This window comes from Stegostoma tigrinum, unplaced genomic scaffold (assembly GCF_030684315.1).
Source record: "Stegostoma tigrinum isolate sSteTig4 unplaced genomic scaffold, sSteTig4.hap1 scaffold_264, whole genome shotgun sequence".
Taxonomy (NCBI): domain Eukaryota; kingdom Metazoa; phylum Chordata; class Chondrichthyes; order Orectolobiformes; family Stegostomatidae; genus Stegostoma; species Stegostoma tigrinum.
The window spans coordinates 172,163-196,385 of record NW_026728195.1 but is presented as its reverse complement, the minus strand read 5'-3'; the positions used below and the strand labels follow the sequence as shown (position 1 = coordinate 196,385).

The following is a 24,223-nucleotide window of genomic DNA, read 5'->3' as shown; positions in this document are numbered from 1 at the left end:
ACTGAGGGAAATGAGATGCAGTGCCTGTGTGAAATGTGATGCAGTGCCTGAGTGAAATGGGATGCAGTGACTGTGGGAAATGGGATGCAGTGACTGTACGAAAAGGTTGCAGTGATTGAGTGAAATGCGATGCAGTGACTGAGGGAAAGGAGATGCAGTGACTGTGGGAAATGGAATGCTGTTACTGAGGGTAATGGGATGCTGTGACTGAGAGAAATGGGATGCTGTGACTGAGTGAAATGGGATGCAGTGACTGTGGGAAATGGGTTGCAGTGACTGTGGGAAACGTTTGCTGTGACTGTGGGAAACGGGAGGCAGTGACTGAGGGAAATGGGACGCAGTGACTGAGTGTAATGGGATGCAATCACTGAGTGAAAAGGGATGCAGTGACTGAGTGAAAAGGGATGCAGTGACTGAGTGAAAAGGGATGCAGTGACTGAGGGTAATGTGGTGCAGTGCCTGAGTGAAATGGGATGCAGTGACTGAGTGAAATGGGATGCAGTGACTGAGTGAAATGGGATGCAGTGACTGAGTGAAATGGGATGCAGTGACTGAGTGAAATGGGACGCAGTGACTGAGGGAAATGGGAGGCAGTGACTGTGGGACAGGAGGTGCCGTTACTGAGGGAAATGGATTGCTCTGACTGAGGGTAATGGGATGCACTGTCTCAGTTCAATGAGATTCACTGTCTCAGTTAAATGGGATGCAGTGACTGAGTGAAAAGGGATGCAGTGACTGAGTGAAATGGGAGGCAGTGACTGAGGGAAATGGGAGGCAGTGACTGAGGGAAATGGGAAGCAGTGACTGAGGGAAATGGGAGGCAGTGACTCTGGGAAATGGGATGCACTGACTGAATGAGATGGGGTGCTCAGACTGAGTGAAATGTGATGCAGTGACTGAGGGAAAGGAGATGCAGTGACTGACTGAAATGGGAGGTAGTGACTGAGTGAAATGAGAGGGAGTGACTGAGTGAAGTGGGAGGCAGTGACTGAGTGAAGTGGGACGCAGTGACTGAGGGTAATGGGATGCAGTGACTGAGCGTAATGGGATGCAGTGACTGAGCGTAATGGGATGCAGTGACTGAGTGAAATGGGATGCAGTGACTGAGTGAAATGGGATGCAGTGACTGAGTGAAATGGGATGCAGTGACTGAGGGAAATGAGATGCAGTGACTGAGGGTAATGTGATGCAGTGACTGAGTGAAATGCGATGCTGTGACTGAGGAAGGGACATGGAGTGACTGAGTGAAATGGGGTGCTGAGACTGAGTGAAATGGGATGCAGTGACTGAGTGAATTGGGATGCAGTGACTGAGTGAAATAGGTGGCTGAGACTGACGGTAATGGGATGCAGTCACTGAGTGAAATGGCATGCAGTGACTGAGTGAAATGGGATGCAGTGATTGAGGGAAATAAGATGCAGTGACTGAGGGAAATGAGATGCAGTGACTTGGAAATGGAATGCTGTGACTGAGGGCAATGGGATGCTGTGACTGAGTGAAGTGGGAGGCAGTGACTGAGTGAAGTGGGAGGCAGTGACTGAGTGAAATGGGTGGCAGCGACTGTGTGAAGTGGCAGGCAGTGACTGTGTGAAGTGGCAGGCAGTGACTGTGTTGAATTGGGAGGCAGTGACTCGGTGAAATGGGATGCAGTGACTGAGTGAAGTGGGATGCAGTGACTGAGTGAAATGGGAAGCAGTGACTGAGTGAAATGGGAAGCAGTGACTGAGTGAAATGGGAAGCAGCGAGTGAGGGTCATGGGATGCAGTGAGCGAGGGTCATGGGATGCAGTGACTGAAGGAAATGGGATGCAATGACTGAGTGAATATGATGAAGTGGCTGAGTGAAATGGGATGCAGTGGCTGAGTGAAATGGCGTGCAGTGGCTGAGTGAAATGGGATACAGTGGCTGAGTGAAATGGGATGCAGTGGCTGAGTGAAATGGGATGCAGTGACTGAGGAAAATGAGTTGCAGTGACTGAGCGAAAAGAGATGCAGTGACTGAGGGTCATGGGATGCATCGTCTCAGTTCAATGAGATTCACTGTCTCAGTGAAATGGGACGCAGTGACTGAGGGAAATGTGATGCCGTGACTGGGGAATAGGGTGCGGTGACTGATGGAAATGGATTCACTGTCTCACTTGGATAGGATTCACTGTCTCCTGCTCAGACGGACTGGCCCCCGCAGCCCTGACCCGCTCAGAGGGACTGGCTTCCGCCGCCCTGACCCGCTCAGAGGGACTGGCCCCCGCAGCCCTGACCCGCTCAGAGGGACTGGCCCCCGCAGCCAGAGCCGCTCAGAGGGACTAGCCCCCGCTGCCCTGACCCGCTCAGTGCGACTTGCCCCCTGCAGTCCTGACCCGCTCACTGCGACTTGCCCCCCGCAGACCTGACCCGCTCACTGCGACTTGCCCCCCGCAGCCCTGACCCGCTCACTGCAACACTGCCCCCGGCAGCCCTGACCCGCTCACTGCGACTTGCCCCCCGCAGCCCTGACCCGCTCACTGCGACACTGCCCCCGGAAGCCCTGACCCGCTCACTGCGATTTGCCCCCCGCAGTCCTGACCCGCTCACAGGGACTGGCCCCCCGCAGACCTCACCCGCTCACAGGGACTGGCCCCCGCAGCCCTGACCCGCTCAGAGGGACTGTCCCCCGCAGCCCTGACCCGCTCACTGCGACTTGGCCCCCGCAGACCTGACCCGCTCACAGGGACTGGCCCCCGCAGCCCAGACCCGCTCACAGGGACTGGCCCCGGCAGCCCTGACCCACTCACTGCGACTTGCCCCCCGCAGCCCTGACCCGCTAACAGGGACTTGCCGCCCGCAGTCCTCTCCCGCTCACAGGGACTGGCCCCCGCAGCCCTGACCCGCTCACTGCGACTTTCCCCCCGCAGTCCTTTCCTGCTGACAGGGACATGCCCCCGCAGGTCTGACCCGCTCAGAGGGACTGGCCGCCGCAGCCCTGACCCGCTGAGATGGACTGGCCCCCGCAGCCCTGACCCGCTCAGAGGGACTGTCCCCCGCCGCCCTGACCCGCTCAGAGGGACTGTCCCCCACAGCCCTGACCCGCTCAGAGGGACTGGCCCCCGCAGCCCTTACCCACTCAGAGGGACTGGCCCCCGCAGCCCTGACCCGCTCAGAGGGCTGGGCCCCCACAGCCCTGACTCCGCTCACTGCGACTTGCCCCCCGCAGCCCTGACCCACTCACTGCGACACTGCCACCCGCAGCCCTGACCCACTCATGCGGACTGTTTCCCCGCTGCCCTGTCCCGCTGACAGGGACTTGCCCTCGCAGCCCTGACCCGCTCACTGCGACTTGACCCTTGCAATCCTGTCCCGCTGACAGGGACTGGCCCCCGCAGCCCTGACCCGCTCACAGGAACTGGCCCCCGCAGCCCTGACCTGCTGACAGCGACTGGCCCCCGCAGCCCTGACCCGCTCAGAGGGACTGGCCCCCGCAGCCCTGACCCGCTGACAGGGACTTGCCCCCGCAGCCCTGACCCGCTCAGAGGGACTGGCCCGCGCAGCCCTGACCAGCTCAGAGGGACTGCCTCCCTGACCCGCTCCCGGGGATTGGCCCCCGCAGCCCTCGCCCGCTCAGAGGGACTGGTCCCCGCAGCCCTGACACGCTCCCGGGGACTGGCCCCCGCAGCCCTGACCCGCTCAGTACGACCTGCCCCCCGCAGACCTGACCCGCTCACTGCGACCTGCCCCCCGCAGCCCTGACCCGCTCAGGGGGACCGTTCCCCTGCAGCTCTGACCCGCTCACGGGGACCGGCCCCCCGCAGCCCTGACCCGCTCAGAGGGACTGTCCCCCGCAGCCCTGACCCGCTCAGAGGGCTTGGCCCCCGCAGCCCTGACCCGCTCACAGGGACTGTCCCCCGCAGCCCTGACCTGCTCACAGGGACTCACCGCCGCAGCCCTGACGCGCTCACAGGGACTGGCCACCCGCAGCCCTGACCCGCTCGCTGCGACACTGCACCCCGCAGCCCTGACCCCCTCACTGCGACTTGACCCCCGCAGTCCTGTCCCGCTGACAGGGACTTGCCCCCGCAGCCCTGACCCGCTGACTGCGACTTGCACCCCGCAGCCCTGACCCCTCACTGCGACTTGCGCCCCGCAGACCTGACCCACTCAGGGGGACTGGCCCCCGCAGCCCTGACCCGCTCACTGCGACTTGCCCCCCGCAGCCCTGACCCGCTCACAGGGACTGGCCCGCGCAGCTGTGACCCGCTCACAGGGACTGGTCACCGCAGCCCTGACCTGCTCACAGGGACTGACCCCCGCCTCCCTGACCCACTTACCGGGACTGGCCCCCCGCAGCCCTGACCCGCTCACTGCGACTTGCCCCCCGCAGCCCTGACCCGCTCAGACGGCCTGCCCCTCGCAGCCCTGACCCGCTCACAGGGATTGGCCCACCGCAGCCCTGACCCAGTGACAGGGACTGGCCCCCACAGCCCTGACCCGCTCACTGCCGCTTGCCCCCCGCAGTCCTGTCCCGCTGACAGGGACTTGCACCCGCTGCCCTGACCCGCTCTCTGCGACTGGCCCCCCGCAGCCCTGACCCGCTCACTGCGACTTGCCCCCCGCAGCCCTGACCCGCTCACTGCGACTTGCCGCCCGCAGCCCTGACCCGCTCACTACGACTTGCCCCCAGCAGTCCTGACGCGCTCACTGCGAGTTGCCCCCCCCGAAGTCCTGTCCCGCTGTCAGCAACTTGTCCCCCGCAGTCCTGTCCCGCTGACAGGGACTGGCCCCCGCTGCCCTGACCCGCTCACAGGGACTGGCCCCCGCAGCCCTGACCCGTTCACAGGGAATGGCCCCCCGCTGCCCTGACCCGCTCACAGCGACTAGCCCCCCGCAGTCCTGTCCCACTGACAGCCCTGACCCGCTCAGAGGGACTGGGCCCCCGCAGCACTGACCCGCTCACTGCAACTTGCCCCCCGCAGCCCTGACCAACTCACGGGGACTTGCCCCCGCAGCCCTGTCCCGCTGACAGGGACTGGCCCCCGCTGCCCTGACCCGCTCTCTGCGACTTGCCCCCCGCAGACCTGACCCGCTCACTGCGACAAGCCCCCTGCAGCCCTGACCCGCTCAGGGGGACTGGCCCCCCGCAGCCCTGACCCACTCAGGGGGACTGGCCCCCGCAGCCCTAACCCGCTCACAGGGACTGGCCCCCCGCAGTCCTGTTCCGCTGACAGGGACTTGCCCCTGCAGCCCTGACCCATTCACTGCGAGTTGCCCCCCGCAGCCCTGACCCGCTCACAGGGATTGGCCCTCCTCAGCCCTGACCCGGTGACAGGGACTGGCCCCCACAGCCCTGACCCGCTCACTGCCGCTTGCCCCCCGCAGTCCTGTCCCGCTGACAGGGACCTGCCCCTTGCAGTCCTCTCCCGCTGACAGGGACTTGCCCCCCGCAGCCCTGACCCGTTCACTGCGACTTGTCCCCCGCAGCCCTGACCCGCTCACTGCGACACTGCCCCCCCCAGCCCTGACCCGCTCGCAGGGACTGGCCGCCGCAGCCCTGACTCGCTCACAGGTACTGACCCCCCGCAGCCCTGACCCGCTCAATGCTACCCAGCCTCCCACAGCCCTGACCCGCTCACTGCGACTTGCCCCCCGCAGCCCTGACCCGCTCACTGCGACTTGCCCCCTGCAGTCCTGTCCTGCTGACAGGGACTGGTACCCGCACCCCTGACCCGCTCACAGGGACTGGCCCCCCGCAGCCCTGACCCACTCACTGCGACTGGCCCCCCACACCCCTGACCCGCTCACTGCGACTTGCCCCCCGCAGAGCTGACCCGCTCACTGCGACACTGCCCTCCTCAGCCCTGACCCGCTCACTGCGACTTGCCCTCCTCAGCCCTGACCCGCTCACTGCGACTTGCCCCCCGCAGCCCTGACCCCCTCACTGCGACTTGCCCCCTCAGCCCTGACCCGCTCACTGCGACACTGCCCCCCACAGCCCTGATCCGCTCAGGGGGACCGGCCCCCCGCAGCCCTGACCCGCTCACTGCGACTTGCCCCCCGCAGCCCTGACCCGGTGACAGGGACTGGCCCCCGCAGCCCTGACCCGCTCACTGCGACACTGCCCACCGCAGTCCTGTCCCGCCGACAGGGACTGGCCCCCCGCAGCCCTGACCCGCTCACTGCGATGGGTCCCCGCAGCCCTGATGCGCTCACTGCGACTTGCTCCCCTGCAGTCCTGTCCCGCTGACAGGGACCTGCCCCGCTGCAGTCCTGTCCCGCTGACAGGGACCGGCCCCCCTGCAGTCCTGTCCCGCTGACAAGGACATGCCCCCGCAACCCTGACCCGCTCACAGGCACTGGCCCCCCGCAGCCCTGAACCGCTCAGTGCGACATTGCCCCCCGCTCCCCAGACCCGCTCACTGCGACTTGCCCCACGCAGCCCTGACCCGCTCAGAGAGCCTGCCCCCGCAGCCCTGACCTGCTCACAGGGAATGGCCCCTGCAGCCCTGACCCGCTCACTGCGACTTGCCCCCCGCAGAGCTGACCCGCTCACTGCGACCAGCCTCCCGCAGCCCTGACCCCTCAATGCGACTTGCCCCCCGCAGACCTGACCCGCTCAGGGGGACTGGCCCCCCGCAGCCCTGACCCGCTCACTGCGACTTGCCCCCCGCAGACCTGACCCGCTCACTGCGACCTGCCCCCCTGCAGTGCTCTCCCGCTGACAGGGACCTGCCCCCTTGCAGTCCTGTCCCGCTGACTGGGACTGGCCCCCGCAGCCCTTACCCACTCACAGGGACTGGCCCCTGCATCCCTGACCCTCACACCGCGACAATGCCCCCTGCACCCCAGACCCGCTCACTGCGACTTCCCCCCCGCAGCCCTGACCCGCTCAGAGGGCCTGCCCCCGCAGCCCTGACCCGCTCGCTGCGACACTGCACCCCGCAGCCCTGACCCCCTCACTGCGACTTGACCCCCTCACTGCGACTTGCCCCCCGCAGTCCTGTCCCGCTGACAGGGACTTGCCCCTGCAGCCCTGACCCGCTTACTGCGACTTTCCCCCCGCAGCCCTGACCCGCTGACTGCGACTTGCACCCCGCAGCCCTGACCCCTCACTGCGACTTGCTCCCCACAGACCTGACCCGCTCAGGGGGACTGGCCCCCGCAGCTGTGACCCGCTCACAGGGACTGGCCCCCGCAGCCCCAACCCGCTCACAGGGACTGGCCCGCCGCAGCCCTGACGCGCTCACAGGGACTGGCCACCCGCAGCCCTGACCCGCTCACTGCGACTTGCCCCCCGCAGTCCTGTTCCGCTGACAGGAACTTGCCCCCGCAGCCCTGACCCACTCACTGCGAGTTGCCGCCCGCAGCCCTGACCCGCTCACAGGGACTGACCCCCGCATCCCTGACCCGCTTACCGGGACTGGCCCCCCGCAGCCCTGACCCGCTCACTGCGACTTGCCCCCCGCAGCCCTGACCCGCTCAGACGGCCTGCCCCTCGCAGCCCTGACCCGCTCACAGGGATTGGCCCTCCGCAGCCCTGACCCGGTGACAGGGACTGGCCCCCGCAGCCCTGACCCGCTCACTGCGACTTGCCCCCCGCAGCCCTGACCCGCTCACTGCGACTTGCCCCCCGCAGACATGACCCGCTCACTGCGACTTGCCCCCCGCAGTCCTGTCCCGCTGACAGGGACTGGCCCCCGCAGCCCTGACCCGCTCACAGGGACTGGCCCCCCGCAGCCCTGACCCGCTTACTGCGATGGGTCCCCGCAGCCCTGACGCGCTCACTGCAACTTGCCCACCTGCAGTCCTGTCCCGCTGACAGGGACCTGCCCCCTGCAGTCCTGTCCCGCTGACAGGGACCGGCCCCCCTGCAGTCCTGTCCCGCTGACAAGGACATGCCCCCGCAGCCCTGACCCGCTCACAGGCACTGGCCCCCCGCAGCCCTGAACCGCTCAGTGTGACATTGCCCCCCGCACCCCGGACCCGCTCACTGCGACTTGCCTCACGCAGCCCTGACCCGCTCAGAGAGCCTGCCCCCGCAGCCCTGACCTGCTCACAGGGAATGGCCCCCGCAGCCCTGACCCCTCACTGCGACTTGCCCCCCGCAGACCTGACCCGCTCAGGGGGACTGGCCCCCCGCAGCCCTGACCCGCTCACTGCGACTTGCCCCCCGCAGACCTGACCCGCTCACTGCGACCTGCCTCCCTGCACTGCTGTCCCGCTGACAGGGACCTGCCCCCTTGCCGTCCTGTCCCGCTGACTGGGACATGCCGCCGCAGCCCTGACCCGCTCACAGGGACTGGCCCCTGCATCCCTGACCCTCACACCGCGACAATGCCCCCTGCACCCCAGACCCGCTCACTGCGACTTGCCCCCCGCAGCCCTGACCCGCTCAGAGGGCATGCCCCCGCAGCCCTGACCTGCTCGCTGCGACACTGCACCCCGCAGCCCAGACCCCCTCACTGCGACTTGCCCCCGCAGTCCTGTCCCGCTGACAGGGACTTGCCCCTGCAGCCCTGTCCCGCTTACTGCGACTTTCCCCCCGCAGCCCTGACCCGCTGACTGCGACTTGCACCCCGCAGCCCTGACCCCTCACTGCGACTTGCCCCCCGCAGACCTGACCCGCTCAGGGGCACTGGCCCCCGCAGCCCTGACCCGCTCGCTGCGACTTGCCCCCCACAGCCCTGACCCGCTCACAGGGACTGGCCCGCGCAGCTGTGACCCGCTCACAGGGACTGGCCCCCGCAGCCCTAACCCGCTCACAGGGACTGGCCCCCCGCAGTCCTGTTCCACTGACAGGGACTTGCCCCCGCAGCCCTGACCCATTCACTGCGAGTTGCCCCCCGCAGCCCTGACCCGCTCACAGGGACTGACCCCCGCATCCCTGACCCGCTTACCGGGACTGGCCCCCCGCAGCCCTGACCCGCTCACTGCGACTTGCCCCCCGCAGCCCTGACCCGCTCAGACGGCCTGCCCCTCGCAGCCCTGACCCGCTCACAGGGCTTGGCCCTCCGCAGCCCTGACCCGGTGACAGGGACTAGCCCCCACAGCCCTGACCCGCTCACTGCCGCTTGCCCCCCACAGTCCTGTCCCGCTGACAGGGACCTGCCCCTTGCAGTCCTGTCCCGCTGACAGGGACTTGCACCCGCTGCCCTGACCCGCTCTCTGCGACTGGCCCCCCGCAGCCCTGACCCGCTCACTGCGACTTGCCCCCCGCAGCCCTGACCCGCTCACTGTGACTTGCCCCCCGCAGACCTGACCCGCTCACTGCGACTTGCCCCCCACAGTCCTGTCCCGCTGACAGGGACCTGCCCCTTGCAGTCCTGTCCCGCTGACAGGGACTTGCACCCGCTGCCCTGACCCGCTCACTGCGACTTGTCCCCCGCAGCCCTGACCCGCTCACTGCGACAAGCCCGCCGCAGCCCTGACCCGCTCAGGGGGACCGGCCCCCCGCAGCCCTGACCCGCTCAGGGGGACCGGTCCCCCGCAGCCCTGACCCGCTGATAGGGGCTGGCCCCCGCAGCCCTCAGCAGCTCACAGGGACTGGCCCCCCGCAGACCTGACCCGCACACTGCAACTGGCCCCCCGCAGCCCTGACCCCCTCACTGCGACTTGACCCCCGCATTCCTGTCCCGCTGACAGGGACTTGCCCCTGCAGCCCTGTCCCGCTTACTGCGACTTTCCCCCCGCAGCCCTGACCCGCTGACTGCGACTTGCACCCCGCAGCCCTGACCCGCTCAGGGGGACTGGCCCCCGCAGCCCTGACCCGCTCACTGCGACTTGCCCCCCGCAGCCCTGACCCGCTCACAGGGACTGGCCCGCGCAGCTGTGACCCGCTCACAGGGACTGGCCCCCGCAGCCCTAACCCGCTCACAGGGACTGGCCCCCCGCAGTCCTGTTCCGCTGACAGGGACTTGCCCCCGCAGCCCTGACCCATTCACTGCGAGTTGCCCCCCGCAGCCCTGACCCGCTCACAGGGATTGGCCCTCCTCAGCCCTGACCCGGTGACAGGGACTGGCCCCCACAGCCCTAACCCGCTCACTGCCGCTTGCCCCCCGCAGTCCTGTCCCGCTGACAGGGACCTGCCCCTTGCAGTCCTCTCCCGCTGACAGGGACTTGCCCCCCGCAGCCCTGACCCGCTCACTGCGACTTGTCCCCCGCAGCCCTGACCCGCTCACTGCGACACTGCCCCCCCCAGCCCTGACCCGCTCGCAGGGACTGGCCGCCGCAGCCCTGACTCGCTCACAGGTACTGACCCCCCGCAGCCCTGACCCGCTCACTGCTACCCAGCCTCCCGCAGCCCTGACCCGCTCACTGCGACTTGCCCCCTGCAGTCCTGTCCTGCTGACAGGGACTGGTACCCGCAGCCCTGACCCGCTCAGAGGGACTGGACCCCCGCAGCCCTGACCCGCTCACTGCGACTGGCCCCCCGCACCCCTGACCCGCTCACTGTGACTTGCCCCCCACAGCCCTGACCCGCTCACTTCGACTTGCCCCCCGCAGAGCTGACCCGCTCACTGCGTCACTGCCCTCCTCAGCCCTGACCCGCTCACTGTGACTTGCCCCGCGCAGCTCTGACCCACTCAGAGGGACTGGCCCATGCTGCGCTGACCCGCTTACATGGACTGGCCCCCGCAGCCCTGACCCGCTCACTGCGACACTGCCCCGAGCAGCCCTGACCCGCTCACTGCGACTTGCCCCACGCAGCCCTGACCCGCTCACACGGACTGGCCCACGCAGCCCTGACCCGCTCACAGGGACTGGCCCCCCGCAGCCCTGACCCGCTCACGGGGACCGGCCCCCCTGCAGTCCTGTCCCGCTGACATGGACATGCCCCCGCAGCCCTGACCCGCTCACTGCGACTTGCCCTCCGCAGTCCTGACCTGCTCACTGCGACTTGCCCCCCGCAGCCCTGACCCGCTCACTGCGACACTGCCCCCCGCAGCCCTGACCCGCTCACAGGGACTGGCCCCCCGCAGCCCTGACCCGCTCACTGCGACTTGCCCCCCGCAGCCCTGACCCGCTCACAGGGACTGGCCCACCGCAGCTCTGACCCGCTGACAGGGACTGGCCCCCGCAGCCCTGACCTGCTCACAGGGACTGGCCCCCCGCAGTCCTGACCCGCTCACTGCGACTTGCCCCCCGCTGTCCTGACCCGCTCACTGCGACTTGCCCCCCGCAGCCCTGACCCGCTGACTGCGACTTGCCCCAGGCAGGCCTGACCCGGTCACAGGGACTGGCCCGCCGCAGCCCTGACCCGCTTACAATGACTGGCCCCCACAGCCCTGACCTGCTGACTGCGACACTGCCCCCCGCAGCCTTGACCCGCTCACAGGGACTCGCCCCCCGCAGCCCTGACCCGCTCACTGCGACTTGCCCCCCGCAGCCCTGACCCGCTCACAGGGACTGGCCCCCGCAGCCCTGACCTGCTCACTGGGACTGGCCCCCCGCAGTCCTGACCCGCTCACTGCCACTTGCCCCCCGCAGCCCTGACCCGCTCACTGCGACTTGCCCCCCGCAGCCCTGACCCGCTCACTGCGACTTGCCCCCCCGCAGCCCTGACTCGCTCACAGGGACTGGCCCCCACAGCCCTGACCCGTTCACAGGGGCTCTCCCCCCCGCAGCCCTGACATGCTCACTGCGACTTGCCCCCCGCAGACCTGACCCTCTCACTGCGACTTGCCCCCTGCAGTCCTGTCCCGCTGACAGGGACTTGCCCCCAGCAGTTCTGTCCCGCTGACAGGGACTCGCCCCCGCAGCCCTGACCCGCTCACTGCGTCTGGCCCCCCGCAGCCCTGACCCGCTCACTGCGACTTGCCCCCCGCAGCCCTGACCCGCTCACTGCGACTTGCCCCCCGCAGCCCTGACCCGCTCACAGGGACTGGCCCACGCAGCCCTGACCCGCTCACAGGGACTGACCCCGAGCAGCCCTGACCCGCTCACTGCGACTTGCCCCCCGCAGCCATGACCCGCTCACTGCGAATTGCCCCCCGCAGTCCTGTCCCGCTGACAGGGACTGGCCCCCCGCAGCCCTGACCCACTCACTGCCACTGGCCCCCCGCAGCCCTGTCCCACTCAGTGCGACTTGCCCCCCGCAGCCCTGACCCACACACTGCGACTTGCCCCCCGCAGTCCTGTCCCGCTGACAGGGCCTTGCCCCCCGCTTTCTTGTCCCGCTGCCAGGGACTTGCCCCCCGCAGCCCTGACCCGCTGACAGGGACTGTCCCCCGCAGCCCTGACCAGCTCACAGGGTCTGCCTCCCACAGCCCTGACCCACTCACTGCCACTGGCCCCCCACAGCCCTGTCCCACTCAGTGCGACTTGCCTCCCGCAGCCCTGACCCGCACACTGCGACTTGCCCCCCGCAGCCCTGTCCCACTGACAGGGACTTGCCCCCCGCAGCCCTGACCCGCTCACTGCGACACTGCCCCCGCAGCCCTGACCCACTCACTGCCACTGGCCCCCCACAGCCCTGACCCGCTCACTCCGACTTGCCCCCGCAGCCCTGACCCGCACACTGCGACTTGCCCCCCGCAGCCCTGTCCCACTGACAGGGACTTGCCCCCCGCAGCCCTGACCCGCTCACTGCGACACTGCCCCCGCAGCCCTGACCCGCTCACTGCGACACTGCCCCTTGCACCCCTGACCCGCTCACTGCGACTTGCCCCCCGCACCCCTGACCCGCTGACAGGGTCTTGTCCCCGCAGCCCTGACCCGCTCACTGTGACTGGCCCCCCGCTGATCGAAGTAATTGAAATGGAGATGCCAGGCCAGATGATGATTTGTACCTATATGACAGGGGAGTGGTCAGGCCCCAGACTCCAGCTTACGGTTGATGAACTGGAATCTCAGTTTTGACCAATCAACAAATCATGTGGGGCAAAGTTACCAGGGAATGCTGTGCTTCAGGAGGCAGTCACACACCTTAGATCACCTAGCTGAAACTCGGTCAGTGCCCAATGACAAAGATCAGGGCAGGTGGAAGGATCCAGGATGTAGTGCAGAAGGAACCTTGGCCTTTGATCTTATCGAACAGGTTTGAGATTCTTTCTTCGTGTGTGGATGAGAGTGCAGGGTATAGGGAAGATGAGTAAACTGACTGTAGCACTGTGGTACAGGGGGGACATTCAGGAGGGGATAAAAAGTGAAATGTAGTTATAATCAGAGGTAGTATAGTTAGGAGAATGAACACTGTTCGTTGTGACCAGGATCGGGAGTCTCGAAAGTAGTGTTGCCTGCCTGGTGCCCAGGTTCAGAATATTCCATCTCGGCTACAAAGGAACTTGAAGTGGGAGGAGTAGAAATCCAGCTATCGTGGTCCACACAGGTACCATTGATATGGAAGAAAGAGGAAAGAGGTTCTGCTGAGGGATTATGAGCACCGAGGTGCTGAGGTGAGAAAGCAGAACCAGAATGGTAATAATCTCTGGATTATTATCTGAGCAATTTGGCACGGTGTGAACATAATTATAGATGTACATTGTTCAAATGGTGGCATGGCAGAAATGTGTTTGAATTCATGGGACATTGGCATCGGTATGGGGAAGGAGGGAGTCGTTCTGGTGTTATAGGCTCGACGAGAATCATATTGGGACAAGTATCCTCGCAAAATACAGAGCTAGGTCTGGGGCTAGGGCGTAAAAATAAAAAGTGTGGAGTGGGTGAGCTCAGTTGCATGGAAAATTGTGGAAAAAGTTAGAAGCTGGTAAGTGCTCAGCAAAGTTTCCAGAGCAAGTAATAGGACAAAAAGTATGGAAATGGTCAGGAGTCTCACTTCAGCTGCAGCAGATAAGAAGGGTGGCTGTAAATGCCAGACTGAAGATCTTGTATTGAATTGCAGGGAGTGTATGAAACAAAGTGAATGAGTTTGTGGAGCAGATTGAAATTGACAGATACATCACTCTGGGTATCACAGAGAGGTGGTTGTTAGGGGATAAGTGTTGGGAACGAAATAGCCAATGATTCATGTCCGATAGAAAGAACAGGCAAATGAACAGAGATAACAAAGTGTGGAGCTGGATGAGCACAGCAGGCCAAGCAGCATCTCAGGAGCGTAAAAGCTGACGTTTTGTCAGGCAGCATCAGAGGCTGAGGAAAGTTGAGGTTTTGGGTCAGGACCCTTCCTGAGAAATGGAGGGTGGAAGGGAGCTCAGAAACAAATAGCGTGGAGGGGGAGGAGGTGCTGGGGAAGGTAGGTTGGATGGTAATAAGTGAGTACTATCCAGATTGGAACAGATTTTCCCCAGGGGGGAATTAGTACGAATTCCAAATCACTCTCAAAATCTTAGTGACTGTTAACGTTGATGTTTTTTGTCTGTGTGTTTCAGTAATTGCATGACAGTTGAATGGTTCGTTGAGAGTGAGGAACCTATGGACTCTCGGACACCAAGATGGAATTTAGTTCGAAGAGTGACTTCAAAATAGTTGCTTGCTTTTAAAATCTTGACCGTTTTTGCTGTCCAGTTGAATGAATTTGGCTTCATACTGCTTCAATAGGAATTAGTGTTTAATAGGAACATATTTGTGAAACTTACAGTTCCGCAAGTTTTAGCATAAACTGGTGCAGCCTTTCGGTGCTTGCAAAAAGGCTCACTTGTCCGTTAATACCGAAGGAAAATTCGAATTTAAAAGTAAGTTCACCCGGTGTCAGGGAATTAAATGTTAATGTTGACTCGAATATAATTTTTTAAAAAGTCATATATTTGTGTAACACTGAACTCAAATTAAAATTTCGATTTGCTGGTTTTACGTTGGATTCATTTTAAATGAGGGTGAAGATCACTTTAAATCCAGCATATTTGTTAAGAAAAGAAATAGCATGTCAAATAAAATTAACTGCATGACTCTTCATAGCCCTATATGTAGAATTTCATTCCGAACTATGAGACAGTTGTGACCCCATACTACCTCAGTGCTCATGGCAAGAGCAAGACTCCTGTTTGACGTGCTGTGCACTGCATGGAATGGCGGCAACATCAGATTCATTGATGCTTGAGAATCAAAAGAATATGACGATAAGATTTAAAATCAAAATCTCATGGAACACTTCAAGGAACGTATTACAGGAAGAGGGGGAAAGCATGTATGACTAATAGAAGGTGGTGGCGCAGATCAAATAGACCTGTGTGCTAAAACTTAACACAAATTTCACATTGAATGGAACAGTTCAAACAGGCTGGAGGAAGCAGACATGCCAGCCCAAACTTTTTGAATTTGAGCATTCTGTTCGTAAACATCAGCAAAATTGTGGGAAACATGTTTATTCTTTCTCTTTTATTGCACAGAACCATACGATGAGACTGTTTTGATGAGGAATTGAAAGATTATGTGTCCCATCCATTTGACTCACAGTTTGGTACCATAGGTTGGTACGATCTTCGTTGGAGAAGGAAAAGGGATGTTCCAGATACAGAAAATCGTCAAACCATTTACGACAAAGTCCGTTTCTGGTTAGTTTTAATTAATGCAGTTAACATTTTTAGCTCGACATGATTGCACAACAGAGTCAATAAGAAAATTCCATCTGATATTCCACATAAATTTTAAGTGGATATTAAAGCAGCTCATTTCTTTTTCACACTGTCTGCTGCTTTTAAGAATGGTTGTCTTATTGTCAAAACGTTTAGCTTTGACTCCATGGCTGCTTCCATTAGCTCACATTGAAACACATGTTTCTTCAGCCAAAAATGCACGTTTACCCGGTGTAGCTTGACTAACCTTCCCCTGTGGTCGTTCCCCTGAAATCCCCTGCGGTCGCTCCCCTGGAAAACAACTGTACCATTTTGGATACTGTTCCGGGGGACGAGTTGGCAGTGGGTATGCAGTAGGGTGCAGGTCTCTGGCACAGAGTCTGTCCCTCTTGCATAGAAGGGAAGCGGGGATAGGAAGAGAGTGATAGTCATTGGGGACTCAATAGTTAGAGGGACTGATAGAAGATTTGCCGGGAACGAAAGAGACTCACGATTGGTGTGTTGCCTACCAGGTGCCAGGGTCTGTGATGTCTCGGATCATGTGTTTAGGGTCCTGAGGGGAGAGGTTGACCAGCCCCAAGTCGTGGGACACGTAGGCACCAACGACATAGGTAGAAAGAGGGATAGGGATGTCAGGCAGGATTTGAGGGAGCGAGGGTGGAAGTTGAGAGCGAGAACAAACAGAGTGGTCGTCACTAATTTGTCACCGTACCACGTGATAGCGAGGCAAAGAACAGGGAGAGATTTCAGCTGAAGACGTGGCTGCAGGGATGGTGCAGGTGGGAGGGCTTCAGGTACATGGACAATTGGGGTTCATTCTGGGGAAGGTGGGACCTGTACAAACAGGACGATATCCACTTGAACCAGAGGGGCACTAATATCCTGGGTGGGAAATTGGCCAGTGCCATTCGGTTGGATTTAAACGAGCTCAGAAGGGGAATGGGAAACTGAGGTGTAGTCCCAGTACACAGGAGGATGAGCGTAGGGAGGACATGGTCAGGACCTCACTGTCACAGAAGTGTGCTGGCAGACAGCAAGCTGGATTGAAGTGTGACGACTTTAATGCCGGGAGTATCCGGAATAATGTAGGTGAGGTTGCAGCTTGGATAGGTACCACGGACTTCGATGTTGTGGCCATTTCGGAGACATGGATAGAGCAGGGTCAGGAATGGATGTTGCAGGTTCTCGGGTTTAGATCTTTCATTAAGGTCTGGGAAGGTGGTAAAAGAGGGGGAGGTGTGGCTTTGTTGGTCAAGGACAGTATAACGGCGGCTGAAAGAACCTTTGAGGACTCGTCTACTGCGGTTGTATGGGCTGAGGTTGCCAAGGAAGGTTTGTCGACTGAGTCAGTGTGGGTGGAAGTTCGGAACAGCAAGGCAGCAGTCACTTCACTGGGGGTTTTCAGCAGACCCCAAATAGCAGTTGGGAGATCGAAGAACTCATTGGCCGGCAGATTGTTGGAAAGTGCAAACGTATCAGGGTTGTTGTTGTGGGTGACTTCAACTTTCCCAATATAGATTGAAACCTCCTCAGTGCAGATGGTTTGGATGGAGCCGTTTTTGTCAGGTGTGTTCAGGAGGGATTCCTGACTTAGTTTGTGGACAGGCCGACGAGGCGGGAGGCCATTTTGGATTTGGTGCTCGGCGATGAGCCAGGACAGGTGTCAGATCTCGTGGTGGGAGAACACTTGGGCGACAGTGACCGCAAGAGCCTCACATTTACCATAGCCATGGAAAGGAAAAGGAGCAGTTACCAGGGGAAGATATTTCACTGGGGTCAAGGAAATTATGATACTATCAGACAGGAGTTGGGAAGTACAGATTGGGAGCAATTGTTCCACAGAAAGGGCACGGCAGACATGTGGAGGCTGTTCAAGGAGCAGTTGTTGCGAGTGATGTATAAATTTGTTCCTCTGAGACAGGTAAGAAAGGGTAAGATTAAGGAGCCTTGGATGACGGGTACAGAGGTGCTTCTTGTCAAAAAGAAAAGGCAGCATACGTAAGGTGGAGGAAGTGAGGGTCTAGCACAGCTTTAGAGTATTACAGGCCTGCTGGGAAGGAGCTCAAAAGATATTGCCTGTACAATTGTGACCTGTTACAACCTTTGCGTCCACGCTTGCTCATTCAATGGTGTCAAGATGCCAGCAGTGAGTGTACCTTCTCCATCCCCGAATGCTGTCAGCTCACATAAGACATAGTCCTTACTTAAAATCTTCTGATCAACCAAAGTTCATTGTAACGGACATTTTAGTTATCTGTCATGAAACGAAAACTGATTCTGACTGGCATGACCTGCAGTGCAAATGAATATCATCTGCGAAACGAGATTCCTTATGGGCTTGCAGCCGCTACAAATAATTGCTTTTCAAAGACGTTGCACACATACATTTTTTTCTCCTATTACCTTAGATTATTTTTTTGTTTATGCATGTTGTGTGGGTTTCCAGTCAGGCCCATAAACACAGGTTGATGCAGTCACTGTTACAACAGGGTATTGAAGGAGAATTTGTGATCTTTGGAGTTTCATTCCAGTGTATGAAGGAGTGCATCATCAAGCCACTTCAGAGCACTACTGGCGACAAATTGTTGCAAGTTTTCAAGTGTTACCGATGGTCACATAAAATATGGCCTTTTTGTTGTTGCGCTATTCATCTTAACTGCACCATATCTAGTATTTCGGCTTGGAAACTATTTCAAGTTTTTTGATTGACTTATTCAAAATCATTTCTGATTGTTGTCATGATATCTACAATATGTTATTTTGATTGGAAATAGAGGATTGGATCTGTCTTAATGGAAATAATGTATGCGCTTATAAAACCCCTTCTGGGCAAGGTAGTTGCTCACTGGTTAGAGCTGCTCATGCACTGGGGAGCCAGTTGAGATTCCAGTCTTGGGTAACTATCTGTGTGGAATTGACACGTCCTCCCCGCGTCTGCGAGAGGCTTCTGCCAGGTGCTGCAGTTTCCTCCCATTGTTCAAAGATGTGCAGGTCCTTATATGTGATTTGTGAAGCATTTCTTAAATGTTTCAATCCTGCCAGCATCCAGTGCCTTGGACAAAATAACTGGAGATGAATAAAAGATACTGTGCCTTTTGACACCATTTCCTGCTGGATTTTCATCAATCCTGCTTTATATCGGTGACAACTTCCATGACCTCTTTTGATGCTATGTCTGAATTGACAGTCTAGTTCCAAATATTTGTTGTGCAGTATTTCAAGGTCTCTGTTACAGCATACCCATGAATGTCCACTTCAAAAGATACTTCCATATCATAGAATCCCTCCAGTGTGGAAACAAGCCCCTTTTGACCCAAGAAGTCCACAGCCACCCTCCAAAGAGCATCTCACCCTGACTCATCCCCCGACCCTTTCCTCAGTAACCCTACATTTCCCATGACTAACACACCTAATCTACACATCCCTAAACACAATGGGCAAGTTTGGCATGGCCCATACACCTAGCCTGCACATCTTTGGACTGTGGGAGGAAACCAGAGCACCCAGCAGGAACCCATGCAGGCATGGGCAGAATGTACAAACTCCGCACAGAAAATCGTCCAACGGTGGGATCGAACCTGGGTCCCTGGCGCTGTGAGTCAGCAGTGCTAACCACTGAGCCACCGTGCTGCCCTTGGAGTTAGACAGAGCTTGCTTGTTCCTGGGTGGCCTCAAACTGCCAACCTCCACTTCGTGGCAAAAGTGCTGACCAACTGCACTCATCTTCACTGGCTTTTGCTTTGTATCATTGAATTCAATTCTTCAAACTCTATGATAAATATTTAAATTTCCATTGATATGTGAGCGTTGTTTTTAGTACGCAGTATTGGTTTATTATGTTTCATTGGTACATAATGAATATTGTATGTGTATGCAAATGGGCAAGTTGGTAACGATGCAGTCCACAGACCTGGAGGATAATAACACTGTCCTTCAATCGCCCACGATGCCCTCTGCAAATTGGTAGAAAACAAAAATTTCTATAAAATTCATCTCTCCTCCCGTCAGTGGATCAAAATTAATTCAGGATTTTGTACAGGCCAATAACCGTAAAATTACACGAGCCTAAACCAAACTACTGGCTCATATTAGTTCAGTAAAGTGAAAGGGCAACAATAGAGGCAGTAGGAACTGCAGATGCTGGAGAATCTGAGATAAGAAGGTGTAAAGCTGGATGAACACAGCAGGCCAAGCAGTATCATCCGGCTCTACACCTTGTTATCTCAGATTCTCCAGCGCCAATTTTCTGAAGTAGGGTCTCGTCCCGAAACATCAGCTTTCTTGCTTCTCTGATGCTGCTTGGCCTGCTGTGTTCATCCAGCTCTCCACCTTGGGCAACAATAGAGTATGCTTTAAGTCACTAGATATGTTACGTGGGTTTGTCTTCCTTAGGGTGGAGTTAGTGGAACCGAAAAAGATGTCTCCCTCACAGTGTTTGTGACAAAAGAATTGCATCGTTCCTTGGCGGCCTTTCAACAGAATATTCAGAGATTTCCCGAGTGGGAAGAATGTAACTTCTTTTACTTCTCTTTATCTCACTTTTTCCAACAATTGGAAAATATATTTTAGAAATAACGTCGAGCTGATGAAGTGTGAAAAGAAAAATAATTCCAAGCAGTGGTGGGAGTTGGTCAGTGAGGTGGGAAGAGTGGATAGGTGGGAGAGAAGGCGGACAGGTCATGGAGGCGGGGATGAGGGGAGGAACTAGTCTTGGGATGAGGCTGGCGGGTGGGGAGATTTTGAGGGTGGCCAAGTCCATATTGAGGCTATTGAGTTGGAAGCTCCCGAGGCAGAATATGAGGTGCTGCTCCTCCAGTTTCTGGGTGGTTTGGTTGTGACACTGGAAGAGGCCCAGGATGGACATGTCATTCAGGGAGTGGGAGGGGGAGTTGAAGTGATGCAATGATTTGGATATGAAAATAGAAGGTGTGTTTAATAAGTTTCCCAATGATTGAAGGTGTAGTAGCCAGCCAAGAAGGTCACCTCAGAATACAATGGGACATTGACAAGGGCGAATAAACTGAGGAATGGCAGATGGTGTTGAGGTTAGCTAAATGTGAGGTGCTACATTTTGGAAAGGCAAATCAGGGCAGCACGTTTCCACTGAAGGTTGTGGGGAGTGTTGCTTAATAAAGAGACGCTGGAATGCAGTTTAGTAGTTCCATCAAAGTACAGCCACCGGTAGAAAGGATATGAAGGAGATATTTGGTGTGCTCGCCTTTATTCGTCAGTGCATTGAGTATAGTAGTTGGGAGATCACTTAGCAGCCATGTAGGACGTTGGTTCGGCTGCTTTTGGAATACTGCAATCGATTTTGGTCTCCTTGCGAGAGGAAGGATGTCGGCGCAACATTGAGGGCCGAAGGCCTGTTGTGCGCTGTATTGTTGTCTGTTGTAAACTTGAAAGGGTTCAGAGAAGATTTACAAGGATGTTACCAGCATCGGAGGTTGGAGGTATACTGTGGGCTTGAACAGGCAGCTATTTCTTGGAACTTTGGAGTTCAGGGCTGACCATATAGAAGTTTATACAATTACGAGGGACGTGGATAGAGCAAACAGCCAAGATCTTTTCCCCGGGTTGCTGGAATCCAAAACTGGAGGGAATAGGTTAAAAATGAGAGAGGGAAGATTTAAAATGGACCGGATTTTTTTCATAGTGGTGCAGGTATGGAATGAGCTGCCAGAGGAAGTGGTGGAGGCTTGTACGTTTAAAAGGCATGTGGATGGGTATATGAATAAGATGGGTTGAGAGGAATATGGGCCAAATGCTGGCAAATGGGACTAAATTAATTTAGGATATCCGGTCAACATAGACAAATTGGGCCAAAGGATCTGTTTCCCGACTGTACATCTCTCTGATTCTCAGTGTCTTTTTTCTGAACCACGTGGCCCATAATGAGAAAACCTTGAATCAGGATTTGGGAATGTGACAATTCTAATTGGATCTGTTTGATGAAATTAACTCTGTATGGAATGGTGGTTGAATTATGATTTATCAAATTTGAGTTTATTGCAGCATCTTATAGAATAGAGGAGACACATGTAATCAAAATTGAAAATCAAAACTTGGTAAAATTTTGCATTGGAAATACATGACCAGCCATTGGAGGAGATTCATGACCATTGCATTCAAGTGAGAACAACAAATGCGATTCAGTGACTCAGTGAAACGGGATGTAGTGACTCAGTGAAATGGGATGCAGTGGCTTGTGGAGATGGGATGCAGTGACTTATGGAAATGGGATGCACTGACTGAGGGAAATGGGATGCAGTGACTGAGGGAAAGGAGATTCACTGACTGTGGGAAATGGGATGCAGTGACTCTTGGTACTGGGATGCAGTGACTGAGGGTAATGGGATTCAGTGACTGAGGGTAATGGGATGCAGTGACTGAGGGTCATGGGATGCAGTGACTGAGGGTAATGAGATGCAGTGACTGCAGGAAAGGAGATGCAGTGACTGCAGGAAAGGAGATGCAGTGACTGCGAGAAAGGAGATGCACTGACTGAGGGAAAGGAGATGCAGTGACTGAGTGAGATGGGATGCAGTGACTGAGTGGAATGGGATGCAGTGACTGCGGGAAATGGAATGCAGTGACTGCGGGAAATGGGATGCAGTGACTGCGGGAAATGGGATGCAGTGACTGAGGGTAATGGGATGCAGTGACTGAGGGTAATGGGATGCAGTGACTGAGGGTAATGGGATGCAGTGACTGATGGTAATGGGATGCAGTGACTGAGTGAAATGAGCTGCAGTGACTGAGTGAAATGGGATGCAGTGGCTGTGTGAAATGGGATGCAGTGGCTATGTGAAATGGGATGCAGTGACTGTGAACTGGGACGCAGTGTCTGTTTGAAATGGGATCCTGCGACTGAAGTTAATGGGATGCAGTGACTGAGGGAAATGGGATGCAGTGACTGAGTGAACTGGGATGCAGTGACTGAGTGAACTGGGATGCAGTGACTGATGGAAATGGGATGCAGTGACTGATGGAAATGGGATGCAGTGACTGATGGAAATGGGATGCAGTGACTGAGGGAAATGAGATGCAGTTAATGGCAAAAGGAGATGCAGTGACTGAGTAAAATGGGTGGCAGTGACTGAGTGAAGTGGGAGGCAGTGACTGAGTGAAGTGGGAGGCAGTGACTGAGTGAAATGGGTGGCAGTCACTGAGTGAAATGGGAGGCAGTCACTGAGTGAAATGGGATGCTGTGACTGATGGAAATGGGATGCAGTGACTGAGGGAAATGAGATGCAGTTAATGGCAAAAGGAGATGCAGTGACTGAGTGAAATGGGTGGCAGTGACTGTGTGAAGTGGGAGGCAGTAACTGTGTGAAGTGGGAGGCAGTGACTCGGTGAAATGGGATGCAGTGACTGAATGAAATGGGATGGAGTGACTGACTGAAATGGGATGGAGTGTCTGACTGAAATGGGATGGAGTGTCTGAGTGAAATGGGATGGAGTGACTGAGTGAAATGGGATGGAGTGACTGAGTGAAATGGGAGTCAGTGACTGAGTGAAATGGGAGGCAGTGACTGAGTGAAATGGGAGGCAGTGACTGAGTGAAATGGGATGCAGTGACTGAGTAAAATGGGATGCAGTGACTGAGTGAAATGGGATGCAGTGACTGCGTGAAATGGGATGCAGTGACTGAGGGAATTGGGATGCAGTGGCTGAAGGAAAGGAGACGCAGTGACTTTTGGAAACGGGTTGCAGTGATTGAGTGAAATAGGTAGCAGTGATTGAGTGGAATGGGATGCAGTGGCTGAGTGAAATGGGATGCAGTGACTGAGTGAAATGGGATGCTGTGCCTCAGTGGAATGGGATGCAGTGACTGAGGGAAAGGTGATTCACTGACTGTGAGAAATGGCAAGCTGTGACTGAGGAAAGGAGATGCAGTGACTGTGGGAAATGGGATGCAATGACGGAGGGAAATGGGACGCAGTGGCTGAGTGAAGTGGGATCCCGTGTCTGTGGGAAACGGGATGCGGTGACTGTGGGGAATGTGATGCAGTGACTGAGGGAAATGGGATTCAGTGACTGCGTGAAATGGGATGCAGTGACAGCGTGAAATAGGATGCAGTGACTGATGTAAATGGGATGCAGTGGCTCAGTGAAATGGGATGCCGTGGCTGAGTGAAATGGGATGCCGTGGCTGAGTGAAATGGGAAGCAGTGACTGAGTGAAATGTGATGCAGTGACTGAGTGAAATGTGATGCAGTGACTGAGTGAAATGGGATGCAGTCACTGAGTGAAATGGGATGCAGTGATGGATGGTAATGGGATGCAGTGACTGAGTGAAATGGGATGCAGTGACTGACTGAAATGGTATGCAGTGAGTGAGTGAAATGGGAAGCAGTGACTGAGGGAAATGGAATGCGGTGACTGTGGGGAATAGTGTGTGGTGACTAACGGAAACGGATGCACTGTCTCAGCTGAATAGTGTTCACTGTCTTCGTTAAATGGGATGCAGTGACTGAGGGAAATGGGATGCAGTGACTGAGGGAAATGGGAGGGAGTGACTGACTGAAATGGGAGGGAGTGACTGACTGAAATGGGAGGGAGTGACTGACTGAAATGGGAGGCAGTGACTGAGTGAATTGGGATGCTGTGACTGAGGGTAATGTAATGCAGTGACTGAGTGAAATGCGATGCAGTTAATGGTAAAAGGAGATGCAGTGACTGAGTGAAATGGGTGGCAGTGACTGAGTGAAATGGGATGCACCCACTGAGTGAAATGGGATGCTGTGACTGATGGAAATGGGATACTGTGACTGAGGGTAATGT

At 57.4% G+C, this 24,223-nt stretch overlaps 1 long non-coding RNA gene across 1 annotated transcript in view; it reads left to right on the top strand.

Annotated features, from left to right (window-relative positions):
- The window catches only part of LOC132208046 (uncharacterized), a 138,004-nt gene that overhangs the window by 78,323 nt on the left and 35,458 nt on the right, over nucleotides 1-24,223 (top strand). The window contains exons 2-3 of the long non-coding RNA XR_009444160.1: nucleotides 15,251-15,415; nucleotides 19,829-19,946. This is a non-coding gene — a long non-coding RNA (uncharacterized LOC132208046). The remainder of the gene's footprint in view (nucleotides 1-15,250; nucleotides 15,416-19,828; nucleotides 19,947-24,223) is intronic.